The sequence below is a fragment of the Miniopterus schreibersii genome (genome assembly GCF_964146895.1).
Source record: "Miniopterus schreibersii genome assembly, chromosome: 4".
NCBI classification, from domain to species: domain Eukaryota; kingdom Metazoa; phylum Chordata; class Mammalia; order Chiroptera; family Miniopteridae; genus Miniopterus; species Miniopterus schreibersii.
The window spans coordinates 5,415,090-5,427,799 of record NC_138105.1 but is presented as its reverse complement, the minus strand read 5'-3'; the positions used below and the strand labels follow the sequence as shown (position 1 = coordinate 5,427,799).

At 46.7% G+C, this 12,710-nt stretch overlaps 1 pseudogene across 1 annotated transcript; it reads left to right on the top strand.

The window, feature by feature from the left end:
* Positions 1 to 656: 656 nt before the first annotated feature.
* LOC308555622 (prolactin-releasing peptide receptor pseudogene) lies at positions 657 to 11,992 on the top strand (annotated as a pseudogene). Its single transcript has 2 exons — positions 657 to 1,789; positions 11,974 to 11,992. The product of its transcript is annotated as a prolactin-releasing peptide receptor pseudogene (transcript).
* Positions 11,993 to 12,710: the final 718 nt, after the last annotated feature.

The window sequence follows — 12,710 nt, the reverse complement described above, 5'->3', positions numbered from 1 at the left end:
ACCAGGTCCCGAGAGACCGGGCGCTTCCCGCCCCACGCTCCCCTCGTCCGCCCCCCCTCGGAGCGGAACTCCCCCGGGACGCAGCAGCTCCTGCAGTCGCGTCTCTGCCGCCCAGGCTTGTCCACCCCTCCTTCCCTTGCCGTTTCCGTCCTTCTGTCACTCGCCCTTCTCCCCAGTTGTCTAAGCGCCGAGCCTGGTGGTGTGCGCTCCGCCCCCATTTTCCATACAAGGGCGCTGGAGTGGGGGCGCGGCAGGGGGGGCTCCCGGCCCCCCTCAAAGCTGCGAGCCCGCTGGCAACTCCGGCATCTGTTCAGCTCCCGCGGAAAAGCGAGAAGCCGGCACCGCAGTCGCGGGCGGAGCACGCCAGGGGGCAGATCGCGCCTCTCCCTCCCTCGACCGCTCTCCGTCCGCCAAGTCGCACTCGCCAGGTAGGAGCGCGCCCCTGGGTCTAGCCTGCGCCCACTGAGAGCTCTAAATGGGTTAGAAGGCGTTTAAATAACCTGTGCATGCATAACCACGCACCGATTTATTTTTGCAGAGGTGGGAAGGCAGCACTTTAAATTGTTATTTATCTTGGCCAGTTACTCCAAAGGGAGTATTTGGGTAACTGGGGAGGGAGCGGTTGGGTAGGAGGGGTAGATAGAACATGAGAATTTATGGACTTTGATTCTCTTTGGAAGGTAGCCGTGGCTTCCCTGCCTTCTCAGGAGCCCCTGGTCCCTGACTTATTCTCTGAACTTCCCCGGTGGCCTCAACCCCAGCGAACCAGAGCGCAGGGGCCCCGGTGGCAATGGGTCGGCGGCTGGCCCGGCGCCCAGGGCGTCGCTCCATTCCAGAGCCTGCAGCTGGTGCATCGGCTGAAGGGGCCGATCCTGCTGCTCCACAGCGTCGTGGTGACCGCGGGGCTGGAGGGCAACTGCCTGCTGGTGCCGGCGATCCCGCGCGTGCGCCGGCTGCACAGCGTCACCGACTTTCTCGCCGGCAGCCGGGCCTTGCCCGACGTGCTCACTGCACGGCCTGCGTGCGCTCGCGCTGGCCTAGGCCTCGAGCCGCGCAGCTGGGGGTCCGGCGGGGCCTGTGCCGCCTGGTCTTCTCCCTGCGGCCCGTCACCGTGTACGTGTCGGTGTTCACGCTCACCGCCTTCTCCGTGGACCGCCACGTCGCGCCGGTGCACCCGCTGCGCCCCGCGCGGGGCTGGGCACCTGGGCGCTGTCCGCGGTGCTGGGCACCTGGGCGCTGTCCGCGGTGCTGGGCACCTGGGCGCTGTCCGCGGTGCTGGCGCTGCCCGCCGCCCCGCACACCCACCACGTCGAGCTCCAGCCGCACCCCGTGCGCCTCTGCGAGCAGTTCTGGGGCCCCAGGAGCGCCAGCGCCAGCTCTACCTTGGGGGCTGGTGCTCGTCACCACCTGCTCCCCTGCTGGGCATCCTCCGTCTTACGTCCGAGCATCGGTGAAGCTGCGAAACCGCGCGGGGCCGGGCTGCGTGACCCGAGCCAGGCCGGCTGGGACCGCGCCGCCGCCGCCCCTTCTGCCTCCCGGTGGTGGCCGCGGTGGTGCTCGCCACCTGCTGCGGCCGCTGCACGTCTCCAACCTGCTGCGGGACCTCCGCCCAAGCGCCATCGACCCCTGCGCCCTCGGGTGGAGCAGCTGCTCGGCCACTGGCTCGCCCTGAGCTCGGTCGGCTACAACCCGCTCATGGACGCCTGGCTGCAGGACGGCTCCCGCCAGGAGCTGCGCAAGCTCTTGCTGGCCCGGCCCGCAGGACGGCGCCGCAGGGCCAGAGCATGACGTCAGCGAGGTCATCTGATGCCGCTGCACCTAGGCCAGCCTCATCTGATGCCCTCCAGCCCCGCCCTGGCCTCCGAGGGTGCCCGCGAGGCTGGACTGGGGAACCTGTTCCCAGAACCAGAGCTAAGCCAACACGGGCAGAACACGCAGCCCAGCCCTCTTACTCAGCCGCCCTGCCTTGTCCTCGAGTCTTTGTAAAACGTTCCATGGGCTTTGCTGCTAGTGCTTTGCTTGGAGGACGCCGGGGAGAGGGAAGGAGATTTACTATTTTCTATTTGTGCTTTAAAGGTCAAGCAAAGCTCTTTCTCTGGTTTTCAAACAGTGTTTCTGAACCGTGGCCGCCTTCCTTGCTTTTCCTTCTGTTTGCCACTGGGTGAGACGAGAAGGGGCAATGAGGTAGGACGTAAAGCCTGTCGGTTTGCCTTTTTAAAAGTTTGCAACTCGGATATAATACCTGATATCGCTTAGCTGACTGGAACCCCGTTTGTTTCTAGAATTCCGGGGAGGCGTGTATTACCAATCGACATCTAGGATGTTAGCGTTTCCTGAATAAGGTCTTGACACATCAAAGGGGGTTTTCATTTTAAATCCACTTGCATTTATAGTGCAAAAGACTTACAAGTCCCCTTCAAGAAGGTCTTGCTATTGTTTTTCCTCTCCTTACCCCCAATTTTATTTGAAAATGATGAGATAAATTAGTCAATGAAGAGGTTCAATGGGAACAAAGTGGAAAAGGTACCAGTCACTTAAGGGGACATACAGCTGTGCATAGGACAGACGTCCTACCTGTGGGTATGTTTGTGTGTACGCACCCAGTGTTTGCCACAAGGTGGGCGCTCAGGTATTTGCTTTTCTGAAACTGGGTGTAATCTGTGAGCTACAGCGTTCTCCTGCATCGTCTAATTGCTCGGTCCCAGGAGACCCACGGCGGTGGTCTTACAACTGCTCGCCACCTGCTCTGTAGCGACACACCTGGGACACGATCAACTCCGAATACAAGGACCGGGAGAAGCTTACTTAAGGTCAAAAGAGAAAAATAAACTGTCACTCCCCAGGATACACAGAACACGTAATTCCAATCCCATGGTTAAGGGAACAGGTGAAGACTGTTGGGCTGTGATACCAGGCTGATAATTCTCACCGTAACCTCCTGAGAGTTCTGTAAATGAGGACAAGTGCCCAGGGACAGGGGTTTCCCATTGATGTTGCAACAGAGACTGGGCAGTGAGAGCAGGAGTCTTAGGCAATGATACCTGGTATGCAGCTGTCAGATCAGCCCTGTGGCATCCCAGGGACCAGCTCCTGCGCTTCCAGCAGCGCCATTACTGGGAGGCTCAAGGCCACACACCCCATGTTTCCTTAGAGCATTCTTGGGGTATGTGTGGAGAGTGGGGGCGATGGGGAAACGATGGGATTCGTTGGGGAGAAATATGATTGATTGTGGTCTCTTTGTTGCCAGGTTACATTCACTGCTTCTTAGCTCTGGTTGCTCCTAGAATCACCTGGGGAGCTTTCAGATAACATCACTGACTAGGCCCTGTCCTCAGAGAGTCCAGTCGATTTGAGATGGGCCTGGGCATAAGGGCTTTTCAAAGCATTTTAGTTGGTTTTAATATACGTTCAAGATTCAACTTTATACTTTTTAAAATTGGCTTTAGAGAGAGAGGAAGGGAGAGGGAGAGAGAAACATCAATGTGTGAAAGAGACATCGACCAGTTGCCTCCTGTACATGCCCCTACTGGGGCTCTAACCTGCAGTCTGGGTACGTGCCCTGACGGGAGTTGAACCTGTGACCCTTTGGTGGACAGGATGACCCTCCAACCAGCTGAGCCACATTGGCCAGGGTAAGAAGTATCCTCTTTTTAATTAGTCTCAGAAACATCTGAGTGAAGCTTTCATTGTACCTGTCACAGGTGTTAAGAATTTGAAGTTGAATTCTGACAGTGAGTTACTTGGGGAAAACTCTTTTAAGCCTTCAGACAATACCTGATGAATCACATAGAGACAACTCGTTGTCATCAGGAATATATAGGTATGCTTTCAACAATTTCCTTACATGTCTCCTATGTGTAAGGCACTGCGTGAGTCCAGTCAGATCAATTGCATTATAAAGTTATACACTACAAATTATTCCAAATCCAAAAATTGAAGTGTTCCCTGATTAGCTTGATGTAAGTAAGTCTATATCAACTGTGAGAAGAAGGTATCCCAATAATTACTAGAAAAGCTGCCACCTGTTTCTATCATGCTTACAACTTAACATTTTTAATATTTATATGGATTTTATGGAGAGCCTAATGAGGTTGGAGAATTATGCTGTTTATAAACATTTTTACAAACTAAGCAAATTGGCAAATGAATAGCAACTAATTAATTCTTACCTTATGTGAAATCTCTTTGGGACTAGTTTGGCTATAAAACGAACTTTAGCACTGGCCGGTGTGGCTCAGTTGGGTGAGTGCTGTCCCATGCACCGAAAGGTCGCCAGTTTGATTCTCAGTCAGGGCACATGCCCAGGTTGCAGGCTCCATCTCAAGTAGGCTGCATGCAGAAGGCAGCCGATGGATGTCTCTTTCTCATTGATGTTTCTCTCTCTCTCTCTCTTTCCCTCCCTCTCCCTCTAAAACACATAAAAATATATATTTAAAAAAATTATTCTAAACAATTTAAAAACATATATTTTTAAAATGTTATGAAAAAACTAACTTTAAAAAAATCTATCAGAAGTGAGTCCTAGAGAAATCCACACAGGGTTGAAAGTGGAAAATTTTATTTAATATAATCCACTTGAGGTAATACCAAGCATCCAATCCTCTCCTGCAAGGAGTCATGTAGGCCATAGAACCTGGAACTGAACAAGTCTGGTACTTGGCAGCAGCCCTCTCCGAGGCTGACGGGAGTTTCTGTAATCCGTTTGCAAGCATTGTCACCAGGTCTCACTTTTGGCAGTCAATCAGTAGATTTATCTCACTAAATCGGCTGGGGAGTGTTTCAACATGTTTTGGCATATATTCATTATGTGATGGTTTCATCGAGAACATGAAGTCAATCATGCTTTTCCACTCTGCAACCGATAGAAATGGCTTTTTGTAATTGCCCATCTGAATTTCATGGCAAAATGCCCGTCTTTCTGCTTTCTTGCATCTTCTCAATGCATTAGGTGAAAGAGTGTGTTTGAGCAAGAGTGATGACCTGTGCGTTTTCCTGGATTTCAAGTGATTTGGGAAACATAATCCGCGTTTTTCGAAATTTTCTAAGAAACAACATAGATGGCTGCACATGAGGCTTGCAAGAGATTGAAACAATGCATCCCAAAACGTATTCCAGCAGTGAAAACACACGTTTCTACGAACACTTTGAAGGAGAAAGCAAAAGAATAGTGGCTGAGTGTTCTTTCAGAGAGAAACACATGCATTTCATCCTTCTGTAGTGAGTTTTCAGCCTGGAATTCATATGCATTTTGTACTGTGCAGAATGTAGCTACCTGATCGGGGGTTGTGTCATAGAAGCACCTTTCCTGCAGGAGCTTATTGCAACATTCATTGTTTGGCTAAGCTCTTTAGGGTTGGTGTTGGAAGGTCTTTCAACTTTGGCCAAATCTCCCTTTGTACAAAATTTTTTCACAGCGCTGTTTCCAAGTGTCCACAAAGAGCTGCTGCTTGAAACTGTCCACATGCACATCTCCCATACTGGTGTGCTGGTTTCACTACCTGGATTTTGGTTTCCTCTTCTTTCTTTGAAATGACAAGCCTTCATTCAGCATGCTACACACACCTTGTAGGAGTTTCAGTTTTAAGCATGTTGGTGCTCTAAGAACGCTGTGTAAGCTGTGTAGAGTGTGTCACTCTCCAGCACTGAATACACAACTTAGAGCTCCTGTCGCCACAGACATGCAAACACATCTTTTTGGGAAAGTCCTAACTCAGGTAACTTGGAAATGTAAGGGTTTCATCGAGAACATGAAGTCAATCATACTTTTGCACTCTGCAACCGATAGAAATGGCTTTTTGTACATGGCCGGCTAAAATTCACTGCAAAATGCCCTTCTTTTCTGCTTTCAAGAATGTTCTCAAGGTAATAGGTGAAAGAACGTGTTTGAGCAAGAGTTTAGCCGGGTGCGTTTGCCTGGATTTCAAGGGATTTGGGAAACATAATCCGAGTTTTTCCACATTGTCTAAGAAACAACATGAGGCTTGCAAGAGATTGAAACAATGCATCCCATAACGTATTCCAACAGTGAAAACACACGTTTCTACAAAGACTTTGAAGGAGCAAGCAAAAGAATAGTGGCTGAGTGTTCTTTCAGAGAGAAACATCCATTTCACCCTCCGGGAGTGAGTTTTCAGCCTGGAATTCATATGCATTTTGTACTGTGCAGAATGTAGCTACCTGCTCGGGGGTTGTGTCATAGAAGCACCTTTCCTACAGGAGCTAATTGCAACATTCATTGTTTAGGTAAGTTCTTTAGGGTTGGTTTTAGAAGGTCTTTCAACTTTGGCCAAATCCCACTCTGTACGAAATTTTTTCACAAGCTGTTTCCAAGTGTCCAGAAAGAGCTGCTGCTTGAAACTGTCCACAAGAACATCTTCGATACCGGTGTGCTCGTTTCACTACCTGGATTTTGGTTTCCTCTTCTTTCTTTGAAAAGACAAGCCTTCATTCAGCATGCTACACACACCTTGTAGCAGTTTCAGTTTGAAGCATGTTGGTGCTCTCAAAAAGCTGAGTAACCTGTGTAGAGTGTGTCAATCTTCATCACTGATTCCAAAACTTAGAGCTCCTTTCACCACAGACACGCAAACACCTCTTTTTGGGAAAGTCCTAATTCAGGTTACTTGGAAAAGTAAGGGTTTCATTGAGAACATGCAGTCAATCATGCTTTTGCACTCTGCAACCGAAAGAAATGGCTTTTTGTATATGCCCGTCTGAATTTCACTGCAAAATGCTCTTCCTTTCTGCTTTCTTGAATGTTCTCAACGCATTAGGAGAAAGAGCGTGTTGGAGCAAGGGTAATGCCGTGTGCGTTTTTCTGGATTGCAAGTGACTTGGGAAACATACTCCTTATTTTTCCACATCGTCTAAGAAAGAACATGAGGCTTGCAAGAGATTGAAACAATGCATCCCACAACCTATTCCAGCAGTGAAAACACATGTTTCTACAAAGACTTAAAAGGAGCAAGCAAAAGAATAGTGGCTGAGTGTTCTTTCAGAGAGAAACACACGCATTTCTTCCTTCTGGAGTGAGTTTTCAGCCAGGAATTCATATGCATTTTTTACTGTGCAGAATGTAGCTACCTGCTCGGGGGTTGTGTCATGGAAGCACCTTTCCTGCAGGAGCTTATTGCAACATTCACTGTTTGGCTAAGGTCTTTAGGGTTGGTTTTGGAAGGTCTTTCAACTTTGGCCAAATCCCGCTTCGTACCAAATTTTTTCACAGCGCTGTTTCGAAGTGTCCAGAAAGAGCTGCTGCTTGAAACTGTCCACATGCACATCTCCCATACTGGTGTGCTCGTTTCACTACCTGGATTTTGGTTTCCTCTTCTTTCTTTGAAATGACAAGCCTTCATTCAGCATGCTACACACACCTTGTAGCAGTTTCAGTTTTAAGCATGTTGGTGCTCTCAGAACGCTGTGTAACCTATGTAGAGTGTGTCACTCTCCAGCACTGAATACACAGCTTAGAGCTCCTGTCACCAGAGACACGCAATCACATGTTTTTGTAAATGTCCTACTTCAGGACACTTGAAAAAGTAAGGGTTTTATTGAGAACATGAAGTCAATCATGCTTTTGCACTATGCAACCAAGAGAAATGTCCTTTTGAACGTACCCGTATGAATATCACTGCAAAATACCCTTCTTTTCTGGTTTCTTGTATGTTCTCTATGCTTTAGGAGAAAGACGTGTTTGAGCAAGAATTATGTAGGGTGCGTTTTCCTGAATTTCAAGTGATTTTGGAAACATAATCCGCGTTTTTCCACATTGTGTAAGAAAGAACATGAGGCTTGCAAGAGATTGAAAAACTGCATCCCAAAACGTATTCCAACAGAGAAAACACACGTTTCTACAAAGAGTTTGAAGGAGCAAGCAAAAGAATAGTGGCTGAGTGTTCTTTCAGAGAGAAACATGCATTTCATCCTTCTGGAGTGCATTTTCATCCTGGAATTCATATGCATTTTGAACTGTGCAATATGTAGCTACCTGCTCGGGAGTTGTGTCATTGAAGCACCTTTCCTACAGGAGCTTATTGCAACATTCATTGTTTGGCTAAGTTCTTTAGGGTTGGTGTTGGAAGGTCTTTCAACTTTGGCCAAATCCTGCTTCGAACGAAATGTTTTTACATCGCTGTTTCCAAGTGTCCACAAGGAGCTGCTGCTTGAAACTGTCCACATGCACATCTCCCATACTGGTATGCTCGTTTCACTACCTGGAATTTGGTTTCCGATTCTTTGTTTGAAATGACAAGCCTTCATTCAGCATGCTACACACACCTTGTAGCAGTTTCAGGTTTAAGCATGTTGGTGCTCTAAGAACGCTGTGTAACCTGTGTAGTGTGTGTCACTCTCCAGCAATTAATACACAACTTAGAGCTCCTTTCACCACAGGCACGCAAACACATCTTTTTGGGAAAGTCCTAATTGAGGTAACTTGGAAATGTAAGGGTTTCATTGAGAACATGAAGACCATCATGCTTTTGCACCCTGAAACCGAAAGAAATGGCTTTTTGTACATGCCAGTCTGAATTTCACTGCAAAATGCTCTTCCTTTCTGCTTTCTTGAATGTTCTCAACGCATTAGGAGAAAGAGCGTGTTTGAGCAAGAGTGATGCAGTGTGTGTTTTTCTGGATTTCAAGTGATATGTGAAACATACTCCTTGTTTTTCCACATTGTCTAAGAAACAACATGAGGCTTGCAAGAGATTGAAACAATGCATCCCACAACGTATTCCAGCAGTGAAAACACACGTTTCTACAAAGACTTTGAAGGAGCAAGCAAAAGAATAGTGGCTGAGTGTTCCTTCAGAGAAACACACGCATTTCTTCCTTCTGGAGTGAGTTTTCAGCCAGGAATTCATATGCATTTTGTACTGTGCAGAATGTAGCTACCTGCTCGGGAGTTGTGTCATTGAAGCACCTTTCTTGCAGGAGCTTATTGCAACATTCATTGTTTAGCTAAGTTCTCTAGGGTTGGTTTTGGAAGGTCTTTCAACTTTGGCCAAATCTCGCTTCGTAGGAAATTTTCTCACAGCGCTGTTTCCAAGTGTCCAGAAAGAGCTACTGCATGAAAGTGTCCACATGCACATCTCCCATACTGGTATGGTCGTTTCACTACCAGGAATTTGGTTTCCTCTTCTTTCTTTGAAATGACAACCCTTCATTCAGCATGCTACACACACCTTGTAGCAGTTTCAGTTTGAAGCATGTTGGTGCTCTCAGAACGCTGTGTAACCTGTGTAGAGTGTGTCACTCTCCAGCACTGAATACACAACTTAGGGCTCCTTTCACCACAGACACGCAAACACATCTTTTTGGGAAAGTCCTAATTGAGGCCACTTGGAAATGTAATGGTTTCATCGAGAACATGAAGACCATCATGCTTTTACACCCTGCAACCGAAAGAAATGGCTTTTTGTACATGCCAGTCTGCATTTCACTACAAAATGCTCTTCCTTTCTGGTTTCTTGAATGTTCTCAACGCATTAGGAGAAAGAGCGTGTTTGGGCAAGAGTGATGCAGTGTGTGTTTTTCTGGATTGCAAGTGATTTGGGAAACATACTCCTTGTTTTCCACATTGTCTAAGAAACAACATGAGGCTTGCAAGAGATTGAAACAATGCATCCCACAACGTATTCCAGCAGTGAAAACACACGTTTCTACAAAGACTATGAAGGAGCAAGCAAAAGAATAGTGGCTGAGTGTTCCTTCAGAGAGAAACACACGCATTTCTCCCTTCTGGAGTGAGTTTTCAGCCAGGAATTCATATGCATTTTGTACTGTGCAGAATGTAGCTACCTGCTCGGGAGTTGTGTCATTGAAGCACCTTTCTTGCAGGAGCTTATTGCAACATTCATTGTTTAGCTAAGTTCTCTAGGGTTGGTTTTGGAAGGTCTTTCAACTTTGGCCAAATCTCGCTTCGTAGGAAATTTTCTCACAGCGCTGTTCCCAGGTGTCCAGAAAGAGCGGCTGCTTGAAACTGTCCACATACACATCTCCCATACTGGTGTGCTCTTTTCCCTACCTGGATTTTGGTTTCCTCTTCTTTCTTTGAAATGACAAGCCTTCATTCAGCATGCTACACACATCTTGTACCAGTTTCAATTTTAAGCATGTTGGTGCTCTAAGAACGTTTTTTAACCTATGTAGAGTGTGTCACTCTCCAGCACTGAATACACAACTTGGAGCTCCTTTCACCACAGACACGCAAACACATCTTTTTGGGAAAGTCCTAATTGAGGTCACTTGGAAATGTAATGGTTTCATCGAGAACATGAAGACCATCATGCTTTTACACCCTGCAACCGAAAGAAATGGCTTTTTGTACATGCCAGTCTGCATTTCACTACAAAATGCTCTTCCTTTCTAGTTTCTTGAATGTTCTCAACGCATTAGGAGAAAGAGCGTGTTTGGGCAAGAGTGATGCAGTGTGTGTTTTTCTGGATTGCAAGTGATTTGGGAAACATACTCCTTGTTTTCCACATTGTCTAAGAAACAACATGAGGCTTGCAAGAGATTGAAACAATGCATCCCACAACGTATTCCAGCAGTGAAAACACACGTTTCTACAAAGACTATGAAGGAGCAAGCAAAAGAATAGTGGCTGAGTGTTCCTTCAGAGAGAAACATGCATTTCTCCCTTCTGGAGTGAGTTTTCAGCCAGGAATTCATATGCATTTTGTACTGTGCAGAATGTAGCTACCTGCTCGGGAGTTGTGTCATTGAAGCACCTGTCTTGCAGGAGCTCATTGCATCATTCATTGTTTCGCTAAGTTCTCTAGGGTTGGTTTTGGAAGGTCTTTCAACTTTGGCCAAATCTCGCTTCGTAGGAAATTTTCTCACAGCGCTGTTTCCAGGTGTCCAGAAAGAGCTGCTGCTTGAAACTGTCCACATGCACATCTCCCATACTGGTGTGCTCGTTTCACTAACTGGAATTTGGTTTCCTCTTCTTTCTTTGAAATGACAAGCCTTCATTTAGCATGCTACACACACCTTGTAGCACTTTGCATTTGAAGCATGTTGGTGCTCTAAGAACGCTGTGTAACCTGTGTAGAGTTTGTCACTCTCCAGCACTGAATACACAACTTAGAGGTCCTTAAACTACAGACATGCAAACACATGGTTTTGTGAAAGTCCTTCTTCAGGTCACTTGGAAATGTAAGGTTTTCATCGAGAACAAGAAGTCAATCATGCTTTTGCACTCTGCAACCAATAGCAATGTCCTTTTGTTCATACCCGTCTGAATTTCACTGCAAAATGCCCTTCGTTTCTGGTTTGTTGAAAGTTCTCAACACATTAGGAGAAAGAGCGTGTTTGAGCAAGAGTGATGCAGTGTGTGTTTTCCTGGATTTCAAGTCATTTGGAAACATACTCCTTATTTTTCCACATCGTGAAGAAAGAACATGAGGCTTGCAAGAGATGGAAACACTGCATCCCATAACGTATTCCAACAGTGAAAACACACTTTTCTACAAACAGTTTGAAGGAGCAAGCAAAAGGATAGTGGCTGAGTGTTCTTTCAGAGAGAAACATGCATTTCATCCTTCTGGAGTGCATTTTCAGCCTGGAAGTCATATGCATTTTGTACTGTGCAGAATGTAGCTACCTGCTCGGGGGTTGTGTCATCGAAGCTCCTTTCCTGCACGAGCCTATTGCAACATTCATTGTTTGGCTAAGTTCTTTAGGGTTGGTGTTGGAAGGGCTTTCAACTTTGGACAAATCCCGCTTCGTACGATATTTTTTCAAGTCGCTGTTTCCAATTGTCCAGAAGGAGCTGCTGCTTGAAACTGTCCACATACACATCTCCCATACTGGTGTGCTTGTTTCACTACCTGGAACTTGGTTTCCTCGTCTTTCTTTGAAATGACAAGCCTTCTTTCTGCATGCTACACACACCCTGTAGCAGTTTCAGTTTGAAGCATGTTGGTGCTCTCGAAAAGCTGAGTAACCTGTGTAGAGTGTGTCAATCTCTAGCACTGATTACAAGACATAGAGCTCCTTTCGTCACAGACACGAAACACATCTTTTTGGGAAAGTCCTACTTCAGGTCACTTGGAAAAGTAAGGGTTTCATTGAGAACATGAAGTCAATCATGCTTTTGCACTCTGCAACCTATAGAAATGTCCTCCTGTAAATGCCCGTCTGAATTTCACTGCAAAATGCCCTTCTTTTCTGGTTTCTTGAATGTTCTCAAAGCATTAGGAGAAAGAGCGTGTGTGGGCAAGAGTGATGCAGTGTGGATTCTTCTGGATTACAAGTGATTAGGGAAACATACTCCTTGTTTTCCACATTGTCTAAGAAACAACATGAGGCTTGCAAGAGATTGAAACAATGCATCCCACAACGTATTCCAGCAGTGAAAACACACGTTTCTACAAAGACTTTGAAGGAGCAAGCAAAAGCCTAGTGGCTGAGTGTTCCTTCAGAGAGAAACACACGCATTTCTTCCTTCTGGAGTCAGTTTTCAGCCAGGAATTCATATGCATTTTTTACTGTGCAGAATGTAGCTACCTGCTCGGGGGTTGTGGCATAGAAGCACCTTTCCTACAGGAGCTCATTGCAACATTCACTGTTTGGCTAAGTTCTTTAGAATTGGTGTTTGAAGTTCTTTCAACTTTGGCCAAATCCCGCTTCGTACGAAATTTTTCCACAACGCTGTTTCCAAGTGTCCAGAAGAGATGCTGCTTGAAACTGTCCACATACACATCTCC